This window comes from Toxotes jaculatrix, chromosome 6 (genome assembly GCF_017976425.1).
Source record: "Toxotes jaculatrix isolate fToxJac2 chromosome 6, fToxJac2.pri, whole genome shotgun sequence".
Lineage (NCBI taxonomy): Eukaryota > Metazoa > Chordata > Actinopteri > Toxotidae > Toxotes > Toxotes jaculatrix.
Genome location: NC_054399.1, coordinates 14,888,776 through 14,906,036, shown reverse-complemented (window position 1 = coordinate 14,906,036; position 17,261 = coordinate 14,888,776). Strand labels below are relative to the sequence as shown.

The window sequence follows — 17,261 nt, the reverse complement described above, 5'->3', positions numbered from 1 at the left end:
TGCACCATGATGCTCAGCCATCTGTCTCAGCACGGTGACTAGACTCAATGCCAATATGTTGCAGGGTCATGAGAAAACAAACCGGAGCTGCTTTCCACATGAGTGGACAAAGCATAACTTAACCCACCTTCCACGGCACAAAAGCGCTGACAGGGTTTGAGCAATGCACTTTCACCTGCATGCTATTGCGAAGCTGCTAGGGCGAGATTTCCACTATCTCAGATGTTGATTTAGGATAAGTTTTAGCTTTCGTGCTGTTCGGCTAACCCTTCATTCCGGCTGATTAATGGCGACTCGCCCAGCCAAGGGAGTGTCTCATGCGACGGAGGAAGCGGTAGTGCAACAGCGTGTGTGCAGTGAATAAATGCTGTACATTAAACAAATTCCCCCGCGCTCGTCTTGGCAGCCAGGCGTGTGGGAGGAGGGAGTATTGCAGAATCGGCCTCACTTTTTTTTCCTCCCTCTCTCACTGACACAAACGCAAATGCATGCACGTGTGTAGAAACGTACACACACACACATTTACTTCAAGACAATTTTTTTTTCACGAACTCACCAAACCAATGCTACTTGCTTTCATGTCCAACGAATGCAAAATGTTTTACACATTCTCTTGTATACTTACACACATATTCTCACAAACACAGTTTTGTTGAGCTTCACAGGTACTGCATTTGCCCCCATATGCACTCTGTAACACGTTCACAAACCCACTTTGTTACAGCCACACACACACACATGCACTCCGTACTCTCCCCTATGATGCAGTCGGTGTACCAGGGGATCCTTTTGCAGCCAGCCTGTTAGTTGACACTGATTGGCCAGCGAGGGCCGAGCTGACCCCGGTGGCCTGTCAGAATAAGGGATCATGTTGACCGTCGGCTGTTGAGGTAATAATGCCCACAGAGGATCCCGAGAGACTGTCTACAAGCAGCGCCCAGTTCATGAGCCAGAAACCGAGGGGGAGGAGGAGAGAAGTCAATAACATCAGCTTGAGGAAAGATAGGACAAAAAGTTGTCTTGCTAACATCGATTTTTGCCATGACTTTTTGAGCAAGATGTAATTTCATTTAATAAGTGGTTAAAGCTTTATTGTTAAATAATTCTGAATTTAATGTTCAAGTGGAAGTTCCATTTCAGCCTCACACACAGACAGTGTAACACGGAGCACTTGACTGTAGCAGCAGTTAGCGTAATTTAAGAATCAAATGCATGAAGAAATATAATGGACCTTGTGGATAATGATATTATATCATGGGCACTGCATTTGCACTGGGTATGAATCAAGAGTTTTCAATACTTGCATTCTGTCTGAATTTGATCTTGTCATGCAGAACTTGTATAGTGTGTTTTCAACTACCTTTTCTCAACACAAACTTAGTAGAAAAATCCAGAAAGTTATTTTGACATCACTGTTACAACAAGCCATGTGGGGAAGCTCTCCTGCTGAAACCTCAGCCTACTAATCGATCATTCCTCTGTTGTGCATTCCAGCAATGATATTCATATTGTTATCTTAAAGGAGACTCTGGACTCAGGGTAATGATGAGCTCCTCTGACCTTTCACTGGAGATAACCTTCCTCAGCTGCTCAGTTGAAGCTCCTTAGGGTGGACTCATGGCCGCCCACAGCTGCAGACTTCACTGAGAATATTGACTGAATATCGAGTGAGACTACGGTGTGGTAGACATGGCCTGGATGCATTAGAAACTCATACAAGTACATGTACTTGTACATACAAAAATATCAGTATATAGTATGCACACTTATTTAAGTGGCTGAAATTACAGAATAAGCACAAACACACATTTAAATGCACACTCACACATATGGATAACCCCCCCCCCCCCCCCCCCCCCCCCCCCATGAACACAAGTTCCTATAGAGATGATAAATATATGGATCCACAGACACAGCACAGGGGTGGACATCTAAGCACACATCGACCGTGTTCATGCTCACACCCACAAACATACACATATGCACCCACACATTTCAGACCAGGCTCATTAAAGATGTGAAGGAGAAAATGATTTAAAAAAAAAAAAAAAAAAAAAAAAAAAAGCCAAGAGGGATTTCATGCAGATTCGCACTCCACTGCTCTCAGGCAATCAGCGGCAAGCCTCCTCTTTGCCTGAGAACTGTCGTCCTGTGGTCACAAAGGGCAAGGAGAGAGAAAAAGAGAGGGAGACAGAAAGAGAGAGAGGGAGAGAGAAACTCATTTCAGCATTTGTCAAATTCCCCCACCTACCACTTGAGGAGGCAGTTCATTTAGTAGTCCCTTTCATTAATGTTTCTCTTTCATTTTCCCTCTTTTTCTCTTTCTCACCCTCTCCCCCTTTTTCTATCTACTTTAAAGGTACGAGTGAGCGAGTAACAAGAAGAAGAAGCCGCTGGAGCAGCTGAAGATATGAAGCTAAAGAGGTTTTGAAAACAACCCAGTGGTAAGTGGGCCCCTAAATTTTTGCACAGTGCACCGCCATTTTAGGAGAGTAATTTTGTTCCCCAGGAGTCTCACGCCCTGCATAATGACTGATTTTATATTGTGGGCCACAAATTTATGTTTTTTTAATCCTCAGGTTTGGACTTTTCTTTCTATTTATTCCCTTGGCTACACACCGCTGCAGATTTCTCTTTATAGTTATCTGAAGCAACTCTGTGCTTCTGTATTTTTATCTGTATTTTAGGACAGTTCGCACTCAAATCTGCAGCAGACAAAGTCTTAAAATGTACCTGTTTAGCTGTAATTTACAAAGTGGGTCTGTGACAGAGAATCTTATCCCTCCAGCTGAGAAGCTGATTAATCCCATTTGTCTAATTAATACATTTCTGTTATCACGTGTGGATGCTCACACAGTGCACAGGAAGGTGATTAATGAAAAATGTAGAGAAAAATACAAAACACATCCTAGGGCTTCACGCAGATTCCTCTTCTCAGTCACCAAAGTCACAGAATCAGTATCAGTATCAGTCATATTGTATGGTCTGTACATTTTGTGTGCACTCGTAAATAATTTTGCATAAATATGTCCACAAACACCGTCGATGTTTATTCAAGTTCGGTTCAAAAGTGATACTGCAGGTCCAGTGTCCTTATTTCCCCTTCTCAATGAGCACCATAACATGACACGTGGCAAACTGTCACCCTCCCCCATGTATTTCCATGCTCCCGGTGTTAAGCCCATCCATCCATACTGACAGCAGAGCAGAGGCTGAGAGAGAGAGCCATCATCTACCTGTCACGCACCTGATGGGCTCCTCCTGTACTTCTGCAGTTCTTTAATTCAGCAAACCGCATTGGCGGTTTTCAGATCTGGAAGCTATCACAGGTTCATGAAGAAGTGTAATGTACTCCTGAATTTTTCCAAGTTCATTCATATTCACCACTCCACTCTGGTGCATACCGCTAAGTACAGAATTTATTTTAAAAGGTTTCCACACGTACTCACTTTGAAATTGATTAACTAATTATTTTAGCTCTGTATGCAGCATTTGACATCCTCTTGAGACCAGAAACCTTGTAAAATAGCATCCTAGGCCGCCCTTAATTGAAATCAGCCCCTGCTTTTAATTCTAATTGTATGATTTATTTATTTATTTATTTATTTAACTGTATTTTAACAGAAAAGTCTCTTGAGATTAAAATCTCTCGCTCAGGAAACTCCTGGATAATGTAACGTTACATTTAGCAAACACAGAAAGAGAGGGCCAGAGAAGATTTTTTTTTTTTAATTAAGCTTTAAAATCAACAACACAGCAAGATTAATTAAAAAGTTTATACATCACTTGCCTCATGATTCGCAAGTCTCAGACCATCAGACTTATTTATCAGCTGATTTACCACCAGTATTCAAAATCAAATTCATCAAAGAAACATTTGCTGAAAATTTACAATACTGCTTACAAATTTGCAATATTTTACAGGATGTGCTTGTCTTTTATAGATAATTATCTATAAACCAGATTTTTTTAATGAACTTATCATTCTTGGATTGTAATCCCATCATATCTCATTTAAAGTATGATTTTATATGACTTAGCTACTGCGTATCTGTCCACCTCATGTGTTTGTGTTGTTACCAATTCATCAACATCTTAAATGAAATCTCTTGGCTGAGTTGTAAAATGTCCTCGTATGTACAGCTCCATTCCCATGGGCAGTTTAATTCTGAGCTGAAATATATACTGTAGTTGACTTCACTGCCATTACATACACTGCACACCCCATCCTCATTTCCATATCATCACTTGATTATTAGTGCTGCTGGCACAGCGGCGGACATGCACAAACTGCGGATGAGTGTAAGCAAATGGGTGTCAGAGCAGATGCAGGCCTAGACATCCCCTCTCCATGTGCAGAGGACCGCCTGCGTCTTGTCACCTCGCCACTGGTAACCACCAGCCTCATATTAACAGCTGCATTTGGCATATTGAGTCGCAATGATAGTGAGGCCTCAGTGACCCCCTTTATTTGACTGCAGAAATGGTTGAGAGGCGAGCCTGGACCCCCCACCATGGCCTCAGCAAGCTGGAATCTGAGCAAGGGAATACCATCCGCGTTAGCTCCACTGACTGGTTTTATCGCCTAACTGTGCCATTTACACATCAGCAAAGGAATTTTAGGGAACTTTTAAACCTGTCATTGTAAATGTGTGCATTTGATATATCAGTGACATATTAATCAGTATCCCAGAGTTTCCTCAAACATATAAAGCTATAAAGCACCACCTGTTTAGTGGTTAGACTCCCGAGCAATCTAAACAATACTAATCAGCTTGTCATAGCTTGTCATGAAGAAGTCAGGCAGCACCTATTCCAGGTCACAGTGGCAACTTCTGTTTAAAACATATCAAAATCAACTATAATCTTGCGGCTGAGCATACTCCAGTTCATTGTCATATGCTTTAAAAGGGACAGAAGTGCCTTCTAATGTAATAAAAGGCTTGTGCTCTCGCTTCGAACCTGCACAGTTTACCACCCAACCAACAATATAAATTAGTTGAAATAAAAAGCTTACAAGTAAAAGGACTGGACATTAAAAAAGCATATAAAAAAAAGTATATTCTTTGTATTAATGACTAGAAATAAACATCAAGCTTTAAAAAGTGACATCACATAAAGGAATCAAGACATTGTTCTTGCATGCTGTACATGCTAATGAGTCTAACTGTCTGCAGATAAAACATTTGGTGGGCGCTTTTATTGACAAGTAGTGTGTCTCACATTATTATAATGTAAATGGATGATGGCTTGGGTGTGTGTTAACAGTACCATATGCCTTAACGCAGCAAAAGTATGTCTCTGAAGAATGATTTAAACGATTTAAGTTGGTTTGTTGATATGTCGCTTGTTCAGTTGTTTGATACAAAACACTTCAGCCTGATTGAGTTAAAGTGGAAACACGGCCTGTAGGGGCCACTACTGGGGCTTCTAAATGTTTTCTTGGTTTACACAATCAACATAAGGCATTTGCATTAATCAGATGTACAGAGTTTTGAAAAGGACCTCTTTATTCGTCACTCCACCAGGTTTTCTTGTTGGCCCTCATGGTGTGTTGGAATTTTGTCTTTTGATATTTCATTTAGATGTTTACCTGTTGGTGCAGTGTCTCAGTTGTGTTGCTGATTCCAGTGCCTGCCTCTTGCAGGAGAGAGGGGTGAGTTTCTTCGGGCGTACCTGACTTGGCCAAATCCCTAAGGCCTTTTCACCTGAATGAACAGGCTGCAGCAACTGTTGGCTGAGCATTAAAGACAGTTTCTAAGAAAAAGAGAGCAGTAGCTCTTAAGTGGCTCCTAGGATGTTAGCAGCACAATTAAACAAAGCTCTGCTAATCTTTACAGCTGCCGTCAAGAGGCACTGTGTTCTCGCAGAGCGGTGTTATCTGTACCATGGCACTGGGAGTCTGACAGGCTGAATAATCTGTCCTGCAATTTGCCACCACCCTGATCACAGCAGTGCCTTCACTGCACACTTACTGTACTAAAAAAAAAAAAACCTCTAATATACATCATAAAGAGAGAAGACAAAAACACAGCAATAAATTAGCATTATTCAATTATATACGCTCCAGTTATTTGTAGCGGCATTTAAAGAAATGTAAATTGACCTCAAGTTTGGAGGTAATGAATTTGATTATGCCAGCGCATGTAATTTCATGGTATTTGGGAATGAAAGATGTTTTGCTTATTACACTCTTCTCACAGTGATGGTGGAAAACCCTGCACTGTGATGTATTTTAAAGGTCCCCTTTTTTGTTTTGTGTCATAATGACAAGACTTTGTTGTTTCTTTGTAAAACTTGGAACTTATTCATTTTAATTTCTTTCAGCACTTGTTCAGTGCAGCTCAACCATCAATTCTTACAATCTGTTGCTGGGTTTCAACTCATCTTGACACAGCATTTCATACCACCTGGGGGGTGGGGGGGGCTTTGGTCGACCCTACAGACACTCAAATCCTAAGCACTTACGTAACTCCAGTAGTTTCCAAAACTATGCCGCCAACCTTTAGGGAAGCTGATGGATGAAAATGTCCAACCTGCTGATGTGTCCTTGTATAAAAGACTTATATAGATATATATTTTTAGGGTGGGGTGGAGAGATGCTATCTTAGGACTATTAATGCAGTCACTGCTGTGTTGCCCCAGGCCATAGGGCCTAATCCAGAAGAGTGAGAGTGAATGGGACTGTGGCTCGGGCTTGCCAGACCTACTTAGGTTCTGGTTGAGAGCACAGTGCTGTGTGGGCGAATCTATTCTGTCCTGGGCAGGGCACAGCATAAACATTGCCCAGAGAACGTAGGCAGGCGGGCAGGCAGGCAAGCATGCAGGCAGTGAAGCGGACAGGAGCAAAACTATAAGGATGGTTGCCTTTAATTTCCTTTTTACTGACTCCCCTCAACTGTCCAGGGCCTGAGAGCAAGAGAGGGGAAAGAGAGAACTGTGTGTGTGTGTGTGAGAAAATTACCTGTAGACGCTATCTTTTTTCTGGGGCTTCACCAGGCTATGTACTGTTATCCACCCTTCTCTTGCTCTCACACACACATGGACAGATGCACGCACACAGTCCATCACACTCTTTCACGGTGAATCTGCCCGATCCATCCAGTTGATGGCCGTGAAACGATGACTCGCTCGTTCTCTTACTGTCTTTAAGTGATCTGTGTTTGCTCCATGGCACTCTGGCGCGCTGACCTCCTGACCCTGCGTGTAAACAGAGCGCCACTGCTCCCCCATCTACTACCCTGCCGCCACCATCCCCCACCCTCTGCTACCAAATAAGGAAGACAAGAGTCACTGAGAGCCAGCAAGTCAGCTAACTCACTGAGGAGGCCATTAGTGAGCCAGCAAGCCAGCGGAGAGGTTGGTAGAAAACCACCTCTGGCATCACTCATCACTCCTGGCCTCTATGGCCTCACCCGCCTCTTCAGTGTAGAAAGGCGCATGCACACGTACTCACGCGGTGCGCACAAACACTCGCTGAAAGGCACGCTTAAATCTGCACACAGCCACATACGCACAGTGACCCAAAAGCATAGCAAAGGCACTCAAATGCGCACACATACAGTACCCTGTATACAATGACACGCATTGAGAGGCACGTGCTTGAACATAAACACAGTGAAAGACACATGTGCGCACACAGCACAAAAAAATCACTCAAAGGCTCATGTACGTACAAAAGGCATATTCACGGGACGCTGCACATACACACAACATGTACACACGGTAATGATATATTACTGCATAAAAACGCCCCGCCACACAACATAAAGCATACACTCTGTAATTTCAGCAAGGCCTCGTAACAATCAAAGATGTGTTTCAAACTTTGCTGAGGGATGGATTTATATGGTGCTATACCGTTACAGATACTTATCCATCAGTAAAGGTGCTTATTACCACACTAAAACAAGCCCACATAGAAAACATGTTTACACCAGAGAGCTGATTGCTGCCAGAAATTATATGAATTCAGTTTAGACCAGTAGTCGCATCAGGGGGGCAGAGTTTCTCAAATAGAATTTCGGCATAAAGGTTCAATACATTTTTTTTCAAAGGTAGGGATACACAGAAATACATTACACATTTGCTTGCTAGTTTTACAGATTCATCCTCTACATACAGTAGCTGTAGTCATGGAGGAACATTGACTATTTACACTCCTATTGGAAAAATAGTGTGTATTATAAGATCTAACCCTACACATGATTCAGCACTTACCAATGAAGAATATATGAAACCTTCCCCAGTTTACAACATTCACAGTTAAACTGACCGTCTGCTCTAATGCCAACTTGGGAATTGAGATGTACAGTGCGAGCAGCAGCGGGCACCACATAAAACAACATTTGTCAGTTTAACAAGATTCACGAGACGCACAGTTAAACACAGTTAAACACAGTAATACAGAACACTCCCTCTCTGTCTATGTCTTCTTCCTCCTCTTCTCTTTCTCTCGCTCAGAAATTCTTTGGTTTATTTAGCTGCACTCTTTCACCTGCCTCCAAATGTCAACTAAGTTCAACAGAGCTGGAGGGAAAACACTCTGAGAGAGAAAGCCATATTGAGAGTGAGCCGGTTAAAAGAAATGCAAGAGAGCTGAAGGAGAAAGAGAGGCAGTGAGTGTGTTTGGTTACAGAACAGCCCTCCAAGATGGTTACACTGACTCTAATGCATTATACTAACAAATAACACTGTATAATTCAGGCATTTATCTGATGTCGCCTCCACAAAGGCCATTGTTACACTAGTATAGTGAGACTCTTATCACACAGTCGTGGCAGGATGCGTTAAATGACAGATTGGATACACAAAAATGGGATTTTGCTCACATGGCTGTGAGTGATGCTTCAAAAGCATACAAAGTGGTCAGACTCGCTCTGAAAAGATGTTACCAAAATCATAAAATTAACACAGGCCTTTGATGCCAACCTTGCAACTGCCCACATGTCCTTTTGCACTGAAGATGATGATGCCTCACTAATGAAACTCACCAAACATTTTATTAGGAACACCTGTATGCCTGTTTATTCATGCAGTTATCCAATCAGCCAATCATGTGGCAGCAGTTGCAATGCCTTAAGTTATGCAGATACAGGTCAGGAGCATCAGTTAATGTCCACATCAAACATCAGAATGGGGGAAAAAAGTTAGGTATCAGTGATTTCTCACGTGACATTATCGCTAGTGTCAGATGAGCTGATCTGAGTATTTCTGAAACTCCTGGGATTTTCACACACCATAGTCTCTAGAGTTTAAACATCCAGTGAGCAGTAGTTCTGTGGTTGGAAATGATTTGTTGATGCGAGGGGTTAGAGGAGAATGGTCAGAGCTGACAGAAAGGCTACAGTAAGTCAGATAACCTCTCTTAACAAATGTAGTTTGCAGAAAAGCATCTCAGAATGCACAATACATAGCCCTGGATGGGCTACATCAACAGAGGACCATGTTGGGTTCAACTCCTGTTGGCCAAGAACAGAAATCAGACTTTGTAGTTGACACAGGTTCCCTGAAACTGGACAGTCGTGCACTGGTCTGATGAATCTGTCTTTCTGCAAAGGCACACAGATGATGGGGCCAGAATTTGGCATCAACAACACAAATTCATGGACGCAACCTGCCTAGTGTGAACAATCCAGGCTGCTGGTGGTGGTGTAATGTTTTCTTGGCACACTTTATGGCCTCTCAATAACAATCAATCATCATTTGAATACCACAGTCTATCTCAGTATTGTTGCTGACCATGTGTTTCCATTTATGGCCACAATTTGCCATCTTCTAATGGCTACATCCAGCATGATAATGCTCCATGTCACAAAGCAAAAGTCATCTCAAACTGGTTTCATGAACATGACAATGAGCTCAGCATACTTTCAGTGGCTGGTAGAAAGACCGATTGGCATTGTGAATGTGCAGCTGACAAATCTGCAGAAATGATGTGATGCAGTCATGTCAACATGAACCAGAATCTCAGAGGAATGTTTCCAACATGTGGAATCTATGCCACGAAAAAAGGAGGCTGTTTTGAGAGAAAAGGGAGGCCCTACCCAGTATTAATACGGTGTTCCTAATAAAGAGCTCAGTGAATGTATATGCATGTGTGTTTCACAGAGAAATGCACCACGTGGTAGATGGTATGTGAAGAGCTCAAAACTTCCTAAAAAATGCAGAGAGAGCTGACAGATTTATTCTCTATCAGCAGCATGTAATTCATTGCATTTCCATCCCTGCCCCTCCCAGTACACCCACCAAGCTCCCATCTCCATTCTCAGACTCCTGTCTATTGCAGTGCTCACTTGTGTATCAAGGTAATGAATTCATAATCTCTCTCAAGCTCTTTGTAGATCTCTATCGTGGTGGGAGATAAGAGGGAGCATCGTTGCACTCTAATAGCTGTCAGTCTGCCTCTGTTCCTGCTTTCTGTGTGTGTGTGTGTGTTTGAGTGTGTACAGTATGCGTGTGAGTGTGTGTTTGTGTGTGTGTGTGTAAAGTAAACCACCAATCACCACAAGCCCCAGCACACCATCCTCCATTTTGGCTTCCAAGGAGGGGGAAAAAAAAGATTCAAGCCCAGAGCACAGTCACTTATCAGCTAACTGTTGAAACTGCATGTCCACCAAAGGCAGCAAATGTCTCTCAGAGAGAAGAGCGTTGAACACTGGTCCACTTTCTTTCTTCCAGGGTCTTGTTAGCGCTAACACACCACATATAGCACTTCCCAACCTAGCTGACAAACACTCAATCACAGAGAGAGTAAATATCCAAGAGGGTGAGGCAGCCTCACAGTAACTAAACTTGCGACGGGGGGTGGCTCTCGAGGGCCACTGACTGCCGCGTGCGTGTGTTTTTAATTGTGTTTTCGGTGGGGTGATGAAATGTCCTCCATTTGAGCGCGAGCTGGCAGTAAGTGGGCTGTCGCCTCCAGGGACAGAGTGAACGATGGCCCGCTGCTATCAGAGGTGATTGTGCCTCAACCCCTAGGCGTGACATAGATGAATGGTGGGGAACAGGAAGACAATAAGGAAAGATGTGACATTCTTTTTTTTTTTTTAACAGTCTTTCATGGATTTAAAAACAGGGCAAGGGACAAGGAAGAACTGTAAGAATTCATGTAAATCTGGTCACGCTAAACTTTGGCAGTGTTTATAAGGTTGTAACATTCAGCTCTTCTGTTGGCTTTTGAGCTAAGTGCTCCCTGCTTCTATAAATGTAAAAGCAGTGAAACAAAACTTGCTCAGGCGAATTTACTCTCTTCTTCATTTCCAGAATACAATTTGCTGACATGTTAATGATGGCTAAAAATTACACATTTAGGACTTTTTAAGGGGAAAAAGCTAAATTAATTCATTACTGTCATCAAATAGTATGACTAATTGAATCTTTTTTTTATGACCAACATCTGGGAGAAGTTGTTGTTTTCTAAGTATCTTCTTTCTTTTTTCTTTAATGAAGAAGATCACACAATGATACCAGTAGAACTACATTCTGTTTCAATTTGCATATTTATTTCATACAGTCTATGAATGCTGTGTTCAAAATTTAATTGCAGCCTAAAATTGATTTTTTTTTTTTCTGTGCATATGGAAATTCCCATTATGCTAATGCTGGGTGAATTTCATGACTCTGAGTCCTTTAAACTCAGCTTAAATAACTGTATTACATAGAAAACGCTGTGGTACTTGTGTGTAATTTTAGAACCATTCTAGTTTCCTGAAATGGTTTTTCTCATGCATTTTAGTGTTTTTTGTTGGATAGCAGTGATAAGCAGACATTGCGATGCGGATCACCTTCACTTGGAAGCGTAACAGCTGACAGAAGGAGGCCAGTAGTTTCACCAAGGTTCACTGGTCGTTTGGAGCGTCTTCACGCAGTACATGCTGTTACACAATTCGGTAACAAGACTCAAACGATTAAATGCTTTCCCTCAAGCACTTGCCACATCTTCCGCTTTTTGAATTTACATGGCGTTTATGAACACTCACAAGGAAAACAAAAAGTGGAGAGGGAGAGCAGGGGAAGAGAGCTCCTAGTGTGGAGGAGTCTCATTATTCCGTTATGGATTGCACATGTCAGGCGGTAAGTGCTCTTTTTATCCTTCCAAAGCACTAGCCTCGGCCACTGAGCGCATTTCCCTACCCGAGTGAAATTTACCATGTTAAGGCTCACGCCACCAGGGGAATGGCGGTGAGAGCTCTGGGCTGCCGCTAAGATTTACCGGCCTGATTAAATTAGGGGCTGTAGTGTGAATAAGAGGCCAAGGGAGAGATCTACGTAACATAAATGCATGTTTTTTACTCACCAGTTAAATTGATTAGCTGCCTCCCCCCCCACACCTCTTTATGGTGTGTTACATGTCACACTGGGTTTTAAACAAAGAGCAGAGAGAGGGCAGTGGAGGATTGCTCGTGGCTCAGGATGGCTCTCTGCCAACACACAGCAAAGATGGGTCTTTTTTGAAAGGGCCTGCTCCCATCCATTACTGCCTGCATACTTTGAAAAGTTCACACAAAATATATTGCTACTCTTTCTTCAATTGGGCAGGAGAGGCCTTTCATCTGATGCACTGTGCCTCACAAATTCCAAAGACTCTCTAATTCAGCCGCATTTCCTTCAATTTTCCATCACACACCCTGATCCTTAATGTTCCGGGAAGGTGCTTCGACGTAGCCAGCTACCAGCATTTTTCAGCTTAGCGCTTGTGACTGGGCTAGGTAACAAGTTTATTTTTCTGTTCAGAGACCACAGTGGCTTGTAAATCCAAGAATTAGTGAGTTACTTCCACTCCCTCTGAGCCTGAATGGATTTTGGATGAGAATAGAATCTCAAACAAAAGTGAAGAAAGCTTAACTGGCCTCAGCCTAAGGTGTAGTAACATGTGGATGCATGCTGGCTGATGGTAACTGACTGTAGCTTAGCTGACTGATATGTCAACATCCAGAGTCTTTTCTCCCTGCTGGACAAAGTGGACAGCAGCTGTCTCTACTCAGATTCAAATCCTACCAGCCAATCAGAATTGCTCTTTCAACTCACAGCCAATGTTATAGGGTGAAATCTTAAAATACCTGAAGGAAGTGGGATGAAGAGTGAAAACTTGTGACAAAAATCTATTTTTTTCTTGATTGTAGCACTAAAGGTGTCACTAAAAACAAGACTTCCTTTTATTATAGCTGGTTGTTTGTTTTGATGTTTTGTAGCACATTATAACTCAAAAATCTTATGCTCTAAAGAGTATTTTTGCTATCACTTAAATTAAAACAATTTATGCTAATTGGGTTAGTTTTTAAATTTAAAGGGGAACAAGGACAAACGGGATGTCTTAATGGAAAAGTGGCCGCTGAAAGGAAATAAACATTCATTAAAAAATTAAACCTAAATAACTTTACCAAATTGTGAACATGTCATGCACAACAATTCCTGTTTATTCCAGTATTGTATTTTAGCTGATGTGCAATATAGGCCTCTCACAAACTGTATAATATGTGTAGGTTATTTTGTGATGAGCTGACTTATGAGATCACATATGTCTCAGTGCTCTAGTTATGCCATTCTTATATTATTAACTTAATGCTAGTGCATGGAAATATGTTTTTTAATATAACCATTTTTTTAAAACCATTAACCGTTCTATTCTTAAAACAACTGTCTGGTATAAACATCATCAGAGCATCATAATGATTTGTATTTGCAAATCAGGTCCTTTTTAGTTCAGCCTTGTAGTTTAAAGTTCCCCAGATATTCACATTTTTGCAGTAAATTCTCACGCGGTTCCTACAATCCCCCTCTAAGTGCCTCGTGTCATTGCACCGCTGCTCTGTATATGTGTCTCCTCTTCATTCTGCCACTCGAGCACAGATTTATAAAATAAAAGATCCCGCACAGTAACTCGTTTCGCTACAGGCCCCATAGTGTTCTGATTTCTGACCAAACGTACTTGAACGCACCAAGTGGTGGGATTTACGATTCAGGAGAATTCAAGAGACGAAGTTTATGAGGCGGCATTGAACGCAGCACAGGGCTCCGTATTTTTTCCCCTGCCATAGAGGGGAGGGAGAAGAGGGGGGGTATTTGACTCCTGTCTCCCCACCCCCCAGTCCGTACGAGGTGGATTTAGGAAGAAAGGAATCCAAACCTGGGACGCGGAGATAACGAGAGACACCAATAAAGAGATATAGGCTACATTTGGAGATCCGCGCGCGGCGGTGTCGCGCACGGATTATTAGAGGGTATTTTATTTTTCTTTCATTCAGGAGGTTCTGGTTTGGAGCGTCTGATCTCGGGGGGGAAAGGAATACAAACGCACGGGGAATAAAAGGAGTATTCTATTCTCGCTCCCTTCGTTAACAAGTGACTGCTCTGCCGCTCGAGAAAGTGGAATATAGCGGTTTTTTTCCTGCTGTCGGGAGATGCAAAACAACTGTGTTTTTCTGACGGAATACGACTGTTCACCCACAGAGAATACGGATTTTAAAAGCTGTCCCCCGTAAACCAACTAGGGGGGTAGTCTCAGAAGTACTTTTCTCACGCCGTTGAAGTAAGTTCTTGCAACTTTTCTTCTTTTTAACTCTCGAAAAGCTTGATATCACTTCAGAGAGCAGGTCAAAAGATATTATAAGGCAAAGTTTTAAGGGTGGGGAAACGATACTTCTTTTTTTTTTCCTCTGCTGGACCGTTTTATCTACTGGGTGTTCTCATGCAAGTAAACCTGAGTATGCTTGGAAAAAAATAAAAAAAAGAAAAGGTATTGCTCTTCTCTCATAGGCTGAACGTGTTTTAGAGGACACTTTATTTGTTCCATCTTTATTCGGTGTTTGCCAACTTGAATGTCTTTGTTTTTGCGATGCGGAACTAAGATTGCAGTAAATGATTTTGTTCTGAATCTACGCTTTATTTCGGAGAGATTTCCAAATGTTGTCATACCCAGGACCCCCCGAACAGACACACACACACTGAACCTCCATTCTGCTGAGATTTGTGCCCCGAATGCTCAGATCATTTTGCATTTGGAAAGACTGAAGACAAGAAGCTTTTCAGTCACTTTAGCGTGCACATGCTGCAGATATGATGGGGAAACGTTCATTAGTAATTTTAATGCTAAGCAATAGCCTAAAAATGCATGTTGAACATTTAATAACCAACGAAAATGGAAAGGAAATCACTGTTGTAAGAAATCACTGTAATATTGTGTCTAGGGGAGTTTTATATACTGTGCTAAACCATAAAGAATGATACGGTAGTTTTAAATTTATGTGTCTGTTGTAGTATAGATAGTAATCAAAGGTTTTGATCACTGTAATTGATTGAAGTTCTTTTTACTTACTTTACTTATTTGTGTTTAAGGGTAATTTTCTGCCTTGTGAAGTAAATTTTGTCTGATTGAGCTGGAAAGTTTTGATACAGCTCCAGGCTTTTTTTTTTTTTTTTTTTTTTTGAGTCAAGCTACAGTAAGTCAAGTGAGTCCAATTTGAAATGCAGTGGATCTTAATTTTATCAGAACAATTAAGGCTAAACCTTCCCCGGGCAAATACACACCCGCCCCCTCTCCACCCTCCCACCCCAACAGCAACTGCAAGCCAAAAAAAGATTAGTAATGCATTTCATTTACTGGGGGTTGCTGAACAGACGACGAGTTCAAACACTGTTGTTTTTGTTCCCGATGTTAATAAAAATAACAGAGAAGTATCTTGAAATTTGGGGAGTTCAGAGGTCAGGGTCAGCCACAGAAAAGCTGCATGGAATCAAGCTGGGAGATGTTTATTGCACCGAGGCTTGGGGCTGAAGGACAAGGAATTCAGTTATACCTACTAGTTAGTGGTATTTACTGCATATTTTGTGCCCATTTCACATGTTGGTGAGCTTTTTCCAACTTGGTGGAGAGTAAATATGTATTCTGCTCTATTCTGCTATCATTGAAAAACCAACACAGATACCACCAAATGCAATTTCCATTTGTAATTGAAAGTCAGCTTTTACCTATTTTGTAACTCCAGCTCATCAGTCTTGTATTCCTCTATTCAATCAGGCTGCTAGGTTGTATAAATAAACCTATTCATCTTGTGATGAGAGTCACATGTTGATTGTCAGTAGCAAGAAGGAGTCTTGTCCTTCAGAGTAATTGGACAACACATATACCAAGAGGCTGTGCGTCAAGTGTGTTCTGGATTCTTAATGTGGCTTTAATTGAACAATTTATCACCCCTGATCACTGTCAAGTAACTGGGCAAGAAAGACAAAAGGCAATGAAAATGCCAAGGATAAGCTGCCAGGCACAGTCGGCTAAGCGTGACTGGTGTGTCTGTCACAGCAGCGTCAGCAAGGTGCAGTTTTATTCAATTTTACTTATTTATTTATTTATTTATTTTTGTCTGTAGAAATCGCAGATCGATGCATTTGTGAGTGGCAAGCTTGTAAGCAGTGGTAATGAAGAGAGGAGGAGGAGGAGGAGGAGGGGGCAGTGAGAACATTACATCCTTGAAAACTTCTTTTATTGGACAAAACTTTTGATTTCTCCCCGGAGCTCCTCTCCCTACACTTGGAAGAAAAAGCTAATTGAATTGTGCCCCGGATATGATGCTTTTTTTTTCCCCCAAGTACGGAGGTCTCGGAGAAGTGTCCTCCTCTGGGTTTTGAAATTCATTTCCTTTGCAATTATTACTTTCTGTGCTGTTTTCTTTTATTTCCCCTAACTCAGCAGTAGGGTGTATTCTCTGCACTTTTTTGACAGGATCAAAGGGGATAAAGAGAGGGAGATTCTAGATAGCTGCAGGCCTGACAGACTGACTGTTGGCTATTTAAAGTCATGCTTTACTTTTACATTTTACCTCAGGTTTATAAAAGGCAGTTCAGAAGTTGTCTTTCTGACTATTTTATGTAGTTTCTGTGCTTTGGGGGATTCTTCAAATTAAATGCATTTTTGACACTGTGACACACAACCAAGGCTACTGAGTAATAATAGATTTTAAAGAAGCAAAGAAAGCAGGGCTCTTGATACTTTAAGAGAATGTCTGACTTAAAGTCATTCTCATACTAAATTATCACTCATACACAGATATATTGGATTGGAATAGTAGCAATAAATGATGAACTCTCTGCAATTAATACCTTTATCTGTTCAATCACTTACTTTTTTCTACTTTAATTCACACCAAATAAAATGCTGAACTCATAATGAGACCAAAACATTACTAAGCAAACAGTACACATTTACTGCGTGTACACATGTAGCCCTTTGTTCAGGGCTTTTAGGCCTACAATTTCACAGCCAC

The 17,261-nt window shown here is 41.6% G+C and overlaps 1 protein-coding gene across 3 annotated transcripts in view; it reads left to right on the top strand.

Annotated features, from left to right (window-relative positions):
* The window catches only part of ptprsa (protein tyrosine phosphatase receptor type Sa), a 223,589-nt gene that overhangs the window by 41,808 nt on the left and 164,520 nt on the right, over positions 1–17,261 (top strand). For 2 of the 3 annotated variants that reach the window (XM_041039590.1, XM_041039588.1), the window contains exon 1: positions 14,144–14,530. The gene's annotated coding sequence lies outside the window, so the exon portion shown is untranslated. Of the gene's footprint in view, positions 1–2,359; positions 2,445–14,143; positions 14,531–17,261 lie in introns of those variants that run through there. The other variant, XM_041039589.1, reaches the window with a different exon arrangement.